Below are 11,277 nucleotides of genomic sequence, written 5' to 3'. Positions count from 1 at the left end.
GTTACGGAATAAGGAGTTAGGTATGCCGTCGTTCCCGGGTGTAGTAGTAGTTTTTAAAGTTCAATGGAGGCCAGCAGCTCTGCCATGGTGAGGTCAGAAGTAATCCCATCGGGTGGCTCTGTTACCGATAAGTCAGGTGGAGACGTAGCGGTGCAGTCATGGTTTGGAAAAAATTGACGGGCCGCTTGTTGTGCAAATGTGTCCTCATCCACATTTAGCGCGAGGCGAATGTTCTCTGTGTAATCTGCAACCTGAGAAGGGTGCTCCATGGCGTGAAACACTCTCCAAAGATGTCGATTGCCCTGTGTAGAGGACAGGCGGACACACCATGCAGCCCAGCGTTGCCTGCCTAGCCGCTTTGCATAGCGCCGCGCCCGTGCGGTAGCGCGGTGAAGAGTAGGAAGAGCAGAAGGGTCATCGGGGTGACGAGTAGCGTAAAGATCCGCCTGGCGACGAAGAGCCCACAGATTCAAGAGATGTATGTCCGGGTTTGGGTCGTCTTCATTTACAGTAGTGGTAATAGTGTGAGTAGCGAGAACAGCAGAGAGAGTAGACAATGCTGAAGAGGGGTTGAATGTAGATAAATGATTGTCTGCGCGTACAGAGTCCCATGATGTTATTCGTACAGTGCGGCGTATTTTCCGTAGACGCGTAGGCGTGAGGGAGATAAAAATAGGGCTGCGATCGCTACCCCAAGTATCAGAATCAACAGCCCAACGAGGGTTACCGGGGCCTAACCACCAAGTCAAATCAGGTGAATACGGGCCACCTCGTGGGCGGGTAGAAGTATTCGGGTGGTTTGGAAGTTGAAAGGAATGATCCGAAAAGCTCCCTTGGATGTGTGGACCCCTTGAGGAATCCGATGGGTAACCCCAAGCAGTGTGTGCGCCGTTGAAGTCACCACCAACCAGAATAGGGATACCCGAATTGGTAGAACGTAGAAAACGAACCCATCCCAGATTGGGAGATGCGGAGCCAGGACGACTATAAAAAGAAACTAGGACAAGGGGTGTGCGTGCAGGTTTTACGAGAAGGGCGACAACCTCTTGACGTGTGTTGCACCACCGTGAAAGGTCGAGCGGTGTGTGCGGAACTGAACACACGCGCCGAGCTAAGCCTAGCTTGCCCCTGAGGGTTCCGGTTGGGTTTTCTCACTTGAGAATGCGCCCACCGTGCCGGGAATTTCTCCGCAGGGGCGTCGTCAGCATTCGGTCTCACGGAGGGCACTGTCCGACCCACGCCACACGCGAGAAGACAGCGAAAGGCGAAAACACAGACCTAGAAGCAGACACGTAGCCACCCACTAGGTCTTCCACTGATGACTCGAGGATGGGCGATGTCCTGGGATATGACGGTATGTTGTAGAGGGTGCGGACACGGAGGAATTAGTCCACGTGTTCGCTGGTGTAGAACTTGTTGCTCGGGCAAATGCGACAGGAATGGACCTGGTGGGAAAGGAGCGGAAGTCGGCGGGTCGTACGTCTGATGAGTCAGGAGCTTCGTAGTATCTACATGAATATCATGCGGATCGTGAGCATGGCGTCAAATCCAGTGTATGCGCACAGAACAGTGGTATTGCGCCGCAGAGTTGATGAATTGATTGTATTATCGGGAATGGGCAAAGAACAGCCTTAAGCCGTTTATGGCCGCGAGGGAGTCGGTATTGAATGTAGGGACGAGCATAGGGGAAGCAATGGCATTGTAAAGTGCTTGAAGCTGTAATGTCAGAAGGGTACACGTCATCATCATCATCAGCCTGACTACGCCCACTGTAGGGCTAAGGCCTCTCCCATTTCTCTGCAATTAACCCTGTCATTTGCCAGCTGCGCCCATCGTATGCCCGCAGACTTCTTAATCTCATCCGCCCACCTAACTTTCTTCCGCCTCCTAATACGCTTGCCTTCTATTGGAATCCACTCCGTTACCCTTAAAGACCAGCTGTTACCTGGCCTTCGCATTGCATTGGTTCACGTATCCGCAGTATATATCGCGCGAGAGTTGAGATGAAGATGGGGGGACAGAAGGGGGGAGGGGGACAGCAGCAGCTACCCTCTGTGCAGCGTGTGATGCATGCCTTGTACGGCATGAACGCTTGAGTTAGAGGCGCGGCTGATACCCACGGGGAAACAGGGGAACGATTGCCTGTGCGCTGACAGGACGACCAGGCAGGAAGCGTGTTTAAGCGATAAAATTGCCGGGTATGTTTATAAGTTCTGTTTGCCTCACCCTGGTCGGTTAGTTCACTGAGTGTAGTTAAGCGTACTCTTGAAGCATGGGTACGGATGTAAGACGTGGGAGATTAGGTATGGCCTGAATAGCCTCAAGATTGATAGCTTCAAGGCAGTCCCACTATCTGCGATTGACGAGATAAAAACAGTGCAAGAAAATATGATCATTCGACAGAAACCTGAATATAGCGCAAAGTAAAGAACGGCAAAATAGACGGAAAAATACAGTACGAATAGTGACAGTCCAGTAAAAAATATTTGCCATGAAATAAAAGGAGAGTGAACCAATAACATCACGTGGGAACACTTCCGCCCCCCCCCCCTTTTTTTTTTTTGCAAATGACATTATGAAGACGAGAAACGCATTGTAACTGTTCTCGAAGCGATAAGAGCATCGGGTGGGATAATATTTCCTGTTTAGTTTTTTTTAAATATCGCAAGAGCCAGGAACAAGCACCTAATACAACTATACAAAGAGAACATTATTCATAAAATACCTAACGATTTGATGTAGGAGTGAAGCGCCAACTGAAAACAATGAATATCGTTGATAGTAGCACCGCACAAACGGTAAAGAGTTTCATTGCGTTATTTATAGTGCGAGATGTGAATTCCGGCATTTTCAGTGCGCTTGCAAAATTAGTTTCACTTTGTACGCATGATCTATCCTTGTCAAGATGGGATGCGCAGGAAACATTTGTGAAGTAGAAAACGACGCATTACAGTGGTATACCACAGTAGCACGTCATTTTCTTTCCATACCCTATAGGGTGTGGGGAAAAAATGGTTGGGCAAATGTTCTGCGCATGGTCAGTGATGCTGAGGGTGTCTTTCAGTCTGCCGATGTTTTCGAATCGCAAATAAGATGACAGGATGCCCCTTTTTGTTTTGTTTTGAACCTGTTTGAGATATTTATTGCAAGCTACATGATAAGGACACCAAATGATCGATGGGCATTACAACGAAGGATCGGTGACCGAGTTATGTGCAGAAAGTCTCGTGCGTTGGTTGGTTGGCGAGATGAAGCAATTTAAAGGAGCTGAGTTTCTTCAGTGCTTTCGAAGTTATGTGCTCGATGCGATCATTTCGTTTTTAAGGAGAATGCAGTTTTATTTCGAAATAATTAAATGTCGAAACATAATCAACAGGAACGCTCTTTATTGCGTATGCATTAATTGCTGTTTTTTCACGAAGGGGTAAATTTGAGATGTATGGTTTTATCACAAAGCTGAAGTTAGCCGTCACCGCAGGAATGAATTTTATTTTTCGTTAATGCCGCGCACACCGAAGAATGATACGAGCTTCCCGCGGATATTGCATCGATAACCATTACCACCATTTGCTACACGTCACTGTCGGCGCTTTTGCTTTGTGATCCCATGCAAGTGTTTATGTTTATAATAAAGCACGATTTTTTTTATTTACATTGAACGTCAGTGCTGATGTTTTTAATTTAGTAGTCCTATTACTTTTGCTTTCTTATTTTATGCATATTACTTCATTAATTTTGTGGAATTTATTGCTTTCTTTAAAGATGACGGCGGAAGAAAGTATTGTTTAGTTTTGAAACCGCTCACCTTCATAGTGCTCCGGTGTCTCGGTAAATAAATTAAGAGTAATATTTTACAAGCGTTTACTTCAACTAAATTCACAGCACATTAAAGCCGGCCCTGCCTTGGCTCTGGTGTGTGGACTGCGGAAACACAGTTGGTGGCGGAGCTCGTACAGAGGCAGGGATTTGAATTCATGGTGCACTCGGTATTTTTTGGATTTGTTCTAATCTGCATGGGTATGAGAGAGTTTTAAAGCGCCCAGTAACTTGCCCCAAGTCATTCTTGGCTGTTTTTTCTTATACATCATCATTCTCACCATGAACCTGCATTACTGCTGGGCAAAATCTTTTTTCAGGCATAAGATACTGTCACCCTATTTCTGCAAACTTCCTAGCCTCATCCGCCCGTGCACCTCACTCTCTGCAGTTGCTTTAGCTTGAAATTTGGTAGCCCAAGGGATCACGGGGTATCGATTGTACACAATGTATACTCTGTTCATGTCCTTTCCTCGTCTTGACTTCGGCTGGAGTATCATTAACTCTCATTCGTTTTCTAACCCACTCTATTCCTGTCCTTAGGGCTTATTATTTTGCCTTAGTTCGCTGTGCTCTCCGCAACCTTATTTTCAGCTTTTCCGATAGCCTCTAAGATTGTGAGCCTCAAGTGAGTGCTAGCAAAATAAAACTGTCAAATACTTTCCGTTTGAAGGATATTTATAAGTTCTTTTCATGACAAGAATACCTCCCAAAGGTACTGCACCGCATTCTTATAACAGTGTAGCTGTTGGTAGATCATTCCCTCTGCATCCATCAGCGTTGGCGTAATTGGGATGACTAGCGCCGCGATGCCATCCTGAACGAGTGTGCCACATGTGCAACGCCGGCCACGTGACCCTACGTCATGACGCCAACACAAAGGGAGCCGTGCGTCACAGAGCCGCAGCCACCCACGTGGTCACTAGAGCCGTGACGTCACCGCGAGCTCGCCTAGAAAAGAAGAAGACAAGAAGCAACTGCATATTAACAAATTGTAAAATCGCACAACAGGATAAAATCATTGATGAGAAGCATAATCGTTCAAGCATGTTTCTCTCCTTTGATTTTTCCCCCTAATGATCCCAATCTGGAGTCACTAATTAGTTTGAATAAGTATATTCCCAGACTATAGTTTCGATAACTCGCTTACTTCCGTAACCTGATCCCTTCCCAGTAGAGTTCATCTTGAAACCGCGCAAAAAAACGACAAGGGACGAGGAAGAAACCAACAGGACAGAGCGCGGAACTTCAACTGGTTTTTTACAACGGTGCGTCACATTTATACAATCATCGTAATCACGTGGTAACATGACAAACGATCATCACGTGACACTTGTGCGCAGGCGTGTACGAGACATCATGCAATCTAGATATGAATACTCTTTATCCGACAGGTTAACCGAGGTTTTGCTGACACACTAGCCGGATTCCTTCTTGATACAGTAGGCTTCATACACTTCTCTGCTTAGTTTAGACCCGAACTTTTTGAGGATATATATAGTGGTATCGCAGAACCTAGGCGTGCAACCACGGCAGTGGCGACAATGGTCGGCCACATGCCCTCCCCCCGCCAATGCGCCTACTCCTGCGTGGTGCTCCTGAAGTCTGACGTTTATACAACGTCCAGTTTGTCCGATGCAACTTTTGCCACGGGACAGGGGTATACGGTAAACAGCCCCCTTTTGCACGGGACAAATCTTTCTGCGTGCTTGATACCGCATTCTTCTTTGTGCTTTCCCTGCACCTTGTTGCAGAGGCCGGCCAGTTTTCGGGAAGAAGGGCGACGTGCCGGTGGTCTTCACCGCACCCCAAAAACTAGCCGGCCTATGCAACAAGGTGCAGGGAAAGCACAAAGAAGAGTGCGGTATCAAGCACGCAGAAAGATTTGTCCCGTGCAAAACGGGGGTTGTTTACCGTATACCCCTGTCCTGTGGCAAAAGCTTAAACCTGCATCCTAATGTCCAATGTTGATCAAAGGTTTTGTTAACAAATCGGTCTGAATTGGTCAACGTAAATAAATAGACATCCAGCATTTTTTCTGTAGCATCAGGCTCCGTTCTTCCTTTTCTTCCTGTAACAAGGCTTCGTTCTTGCCCCTATTTTGTTTTTGATACACAATAATGACCTTCCACAGCTTGCATCTTGCCAAATTTATATGTTTTCTGACGACTGCCTAATTTACCACGCAATAACTAATACAAATGGTCAGGACCTTAACCACATCAAACAATGGTGTGAGAATTTGGTGACCACCCTTAACCCAAGCAAATGCCAGCTTCTTTCCATGACTCATCGCCACTGAAGTCACGTCTTTCAGTAAAATATCGCTTACGGGCCCATTAATGCCGCATCACGCTTCAAATAATTAGGCGTCACATTATCTAATGACCTAACATAAAATGCGCATGCTGCTTACGAGAGATCATCAGCTTACAAAACATTAGGATTTCTTAAACGTAACCTTTGACTCGCACTGCATCACATAAAATTGCTCGCTTACAAGTCACTCGTTCAACCTAAACTAGAATATGCACCCGCGATATGAACCCAAAACCGTGTCATCCTCATAAACGATCTAGAAGCATTCCCAAATCTCGCTGATTCATCCATTCTTCTTACTAATATGACGCCAGCATTTCAACCCTAAAGCTAAATCTGCAATACCGACTCGTTCTTTTCGGCGTCGCATAGCCACTGTATTACTGTACCACAAGCCCTGTTCATCACTTAATCGTGTAATCATGCCAGCACCGAACATATCTCAACGCACCATCCACTCGCTTCAAGTTTTCCGTCCACGTGCATGAACTGTTACTTTCTCAATCTCATTCGTTCCACGGGAAACTCAAAATTGGTACAGCCTGCCCCGGCATATCGTCGACATCACCTGCCGATCATCGTTCGATGAAAATATAAATAATTTCCCATGTATCTAAATACACGTGGCGTTGTTGCTTTTCATCTATTTTTTGCTGAATCCACTCCTTAGGTAATACCCACCTCCCCCCCCCCCCCCCCCAAAGGGTCTTCAAAGGGGCGGAGACACTAAAATTTTCGTAGTGTATGTTTCTTTCAAATGATGCCTAATATCACTGCGTGAAACCCGTCTATACGCTCATTCATTCTTTGAGGCCGTTTAGGTTTTGATTTCAGCAGTCAAAAACGCTTGCGACGTCAAAAGTGAACACAGATCACGTGGCGAATGAAAAAAACTGCAATAAATGGCTCTTTGTTCAGTTTCAGATATTCCGAAATTTGGGGCAGTTTAGCTTAAAAGTTTAAATGAATAAAAACAACGCAACATTGGTCATATTGCAGTTTTTGTGTGCTGAATGGAACCTCATGCTCACTTGTGACGTCGCAGCCATCGTTTAACAGCTGAAACCGAAACTCAAACTACAGACGCGAAAAGATTCAAATAATAATTATTTATTGAGTGCTAGCGAATTCCACGCGGTGATCCAGGTTTACCAGCGTCTTGCGCATCATTCCAGAGCAAAAACGCATTTCAAAACATCTATTGTCTCCACACCTTTAATTAGGGAAACTAACTGAAATGAAATGGAGCAAAATAAAATGAAATGGAAAGCCGATCTGCCGCACTCACCTCGAGCTTAAATATGCAGCTGCTCATCTTCTAGCTTTTCATCCACTAAGTAGCATCTTCTCAGATTTCATTGCGGAAGCAATCGCTATCTAGTATCGAGTTCAAATCTGCTACGAATATTGACGCATCCTTTCCAGGCTCGCAACATATATTCAGGGCAATTAGTATCGAGGGTATGGTTATTGACAGCTGCTTTACTTGTCCAGGCTCTGCTGCAAGCTTAAGCTTATGCTGCGTAAATATCGAGAGACTAGAACAAAGTCAGCAAGGCACACTGCGAAAGCTGAATAGTGGATAACATGCTATAGTCGGATGCAACGTGAGTCTGCAGTGGAGCTCCGCCCACATTCAGGTCCGGCGTACAGAATTCCTCCACGACAAAAACGTAGTCCGTCGATAAAACTTCTCTTGTCAGCTTAACAAGAAGCTTATAACAAGTTATAAGCTTCAGAATCTTGACATTTGGCTTGTTTAATAAAGGCGAAAATTGAAAAGATGGTTTCGTTTAATTTTGTGACTGGCTAGCGGAGTAATACAGCACGCCACGGACCGCGGCCTAGCGTTAACAACTGCTGTTCTTTTTTAAAGTTGTATCCTACTATAGGCTTAACAACTATTGGATTTCTTACCTCCCTGAGCTACAGCGGGGCAATGAGCAATACTCCGGAATAATTTCGACTAGCTTGCGTTTCTTAACCGGTGCTATAATCTCAATACACTTACTTTGCCTTTTTCTTCATTGCATTTGTTTCTTGCAATTCGCCGGCATCAAATGCAGTTTCCGGAGAAAACAACTTGACAGTCCTAATTTGAACGAAGCTGGCTTGATACATAAAAAAAATCAAGTTCATCCCCGCTGCAATCATAAAAAAACAGTTGTCGGTGGTTTAGCTCTCGTTAAACCTGGAGTGACGCGATAGCTACAGCTGGCGGAGTGGAACTTGCTCAGTTGAACTGCAAAGTCAGTCTTTCGTCGCTCCGTTTCGCTGGGCGTTCTTTCATCTTCTTCTTACTTGGAACGGCGCATGCGCACAGATGTTGCAGCTCGGTTTCGACGACGCGCCGCGCCGCCGGCAGCAGCAGCTGCTCCGAACCACGTGGCTGGTCACGTGAACAACCACGTGACCACGTGGCGGTGGCGGCGCCGCCACGCCGGGGCCATGGTCCCTCGATGCCACAGTCACCGGGGTGGAGACAACTTCAGCGGCGCCGCCATGTTAAATCACACGGGATCAACGGCTCTAGCGTTTGTAACGGCGCCGTTCATGCTCTCGGCGCGCTTCAAAGTGCTTTAACTTGAACGGCCTTTTGCAGCGAGAGCCACACTGGGCTACCAGTCGAGCATTTGGCGGTACATGGGAGAGGTCAGTTGTGATTCAATATGTCGACGTCTCTTAAGTTGTCTCCACCCGGCGCTGGCATCGAGGCACCCTAGCCGGGGCTACGCCGCCACCGTCACGTGCCGCCGCCACGGTCATGTGCCACCGCCACGCTGAAGGCTCGAAATGCTACCGTAATGTAGCTATCGCAACAATATCGTCATCATCATCAGCCTGACTACACCCACTGCAGGGCAAAGGCCTCTACCATGTCTTTCCAATTAACCGTGTCTTTTGTCCACCATATGCTGCGCCCACCATATGCCGGCAAACTTCTTGATCTCATCCGCCCAACTAACCTTTTTCCGCGCCCTGCTACGCTTACCGCCGTATTCAAGAATGAAACTTAAGTTCTGACCTAAGTTTCTGACTTAAGTTCTGACTGCTTTCTCTTGGAATCCACTCCGTTACCCTTAAGGACCAGCGGCTATCTTGCCTTCGCATTACATGCCCTGCCCATGCACATTTCTTTCTCTTGATTTAGACTAGGATGTGATTAACCCGCGTTTGTTCCCTCACCCACTCTGCTCGATTGCGGTCTCTATAAGTTACACCTATAATTGTTCTTTCCGTGACTCGCTGCGTTGTCCTTAACTTAAGCTCAACCCTTTTCATTAGCCTCCACGTTTCGGCGCCGTAGTTGAGTGCCGGTAAGATACATCTTTTGCAAAGTTTAACGGAAAAATATTTCCATCATATTCTCCAGAAAAAATCCACCCATGTCTAGCTGCCATTAATCTTCAATCACGGCAGAAACAGTAAAACACAATGATCGCTAACGAAAGGATTTGAAAGGTAAATGCCTGAGTGTAATCATTTAAGAGAACTAAAGGGATTAAATTATTTTTTGCTACGGGTTATACGGAACAGATTGTTTGTTAGGTACCTTCGCAGCATTCTCGATATTTTGTCGCAAGGAACACTATGCTCAAGGCAATAGTTTATTAAGAAATTCTCGCCCTTTATAAAGCGCAGTGTTCAAAAGGAGGTGTGTTCGAATAGCAAACACTGCTTGTTTCTTGCAATTTGAACAGACCCAAATGTTTTCCTCACATTGTAGTTTGAAGTAACTCGTTTTTATGTTTTGCTAAGAATTACCCGACGCCAACTTTCTTTCAAGCCTCACTACGAGATACAGAAGAAAGGAAACGGAACTCACGACTCACGTTTAACGTAATCCAAGGTTTGGGCACTGAAACTGTCTGCAGGCCAGTACACCTTAATATGCAGAAGTGTCATCTGTAAACAAAAGAAAGGCATGTTGAGAATTCGTCGTTTGTTGCTGATCTCTGAAAGATCTAACGCCTGCTTTAAAAACAGCCTTCAACAGCTGTGAAATGTTCAGTTTTATTCGAAAGTTTTATGCAAATTCTTGTGCTCACGATACACAGCAGGCTATAATTAGAACAAAACATTTTTCGCAGAGTGAGTGTAGCAATAAAGCGCCAATCTTCACCCCGTAATGAAAAACAAATATATTTTGCACTTATAACAAAACTGGCTGCTTTCCTGAGTGCGTGTGGCTTTTTTCACGATTGCATGCGCCCAAATCTTACGCCTTACAATAATACCTTTTTTATGGGACGCATACTTTAACGCCGCATCGCCAGTTTTTCAGAATGCAAGCATTTACTAAACGAATTGTTTTATTATTGTGCTCGCATTTTGGACTTCACGTTACAATTCACTATGCAAGTTGGCATTAGGGCCCGCACTTTCAACGATCAAACTTTCTGCGATCAATTAGTTCGAAAGCTTGTTGCCTTTAACAAATGCAGTTTCACACAGGACTCATGCCTTCTGGTTTCTGCTTGGCTTTGACAGCTCCTGTGTGAGTTATTTTCGGGTTTGCCAAGATTTCCATGGAGAAATTAGTTAGCGCAGAGTTTGTGTCCTCTGATGTCTCCTTATGCTTGAAATTGTAAATTCTTGCCATCTCGTCCGATAATGTGTTCTCAACTTATAACACCTTACGCGCGTTTTTTTTTTTTGCGCGTGGGCATTATTCTGCAGCTGGTTGTAATAGTTACATCAGCACACACCGAACCGGACGAGTACGCGTTTAGTATAGCAATTAACTAGTCAAGAAGACACGACGACCAAGAACGGTTGAGCTGCTTTTACATGCAAATGGCGGAATGTAACTCCTAAGCACGAATCCTGGCTTCGAAAGAAAGCCTTTACTTGCGCCTAGAATAGAGCTTTGACTTCCGTTGTTGCTCATTCGCACGCGCCAGAATTTGGATGAGCGGGCGCGTAACATTCCAGCTGCATTTGACTGTAGCCACAGAGGCGGAAAAACGAACCCAGGGTCTAGCGCTCTTTGGCATAAGCGTTTCGGGCACTGGTCGCGCACATTTGTTTTGCTGCAACCTTTACCACTGCAACGTATACTGAATTAATAAACATAATAAATAAATAAATAAAGTGAACTGCAAGGTATTCAGTCTCTCCTTAGCTTGAGTACTAATCGAA

General features: G+C 45.7%; 1 long non-coding RNA gene across 1 annotated transcript; it reads right to left on the bottom strand.

The window, feature by feature from the left end:
- Nucleotides 1-3,847: 3,847 nt before the first annotated feature.
- Nucleotides 3,848-10,041, bottom strand: LOC144095688 (uncharacterized). The gene is made up of 2 exons (XR_013306745.1): nucleotides 9,969-10,041; nucleotides 3,848-4,767 (listed from the first exon to the last, which is right to left on the bottom strand). It is a non-coding gene; the product is annotated as an uncharacterized LOC144095688 (long non-coding RNA).
- Nucleotides 10,042-11,277: the final 1,236 nt, after the last annotated feature.

This window comes from Amblyomma americanum, chromosome 1, assembly GCF_052857255.1.
Source record: "Amblyomma americanum isolate KBUSLIRL-KWMA chromosome 1, ASM5285725v1, whole genome shotgun sequence".
Classification (NCBI taxonomy): Eukaryota; Metazoa; Arthropoda; class Arachnida; order Ixodida; family Ixodidae; genus Amblyomma; species Amblyomma americanum.
This window is presented reverse-complemented; position numbering and strand designations above follow the sequence as displayed.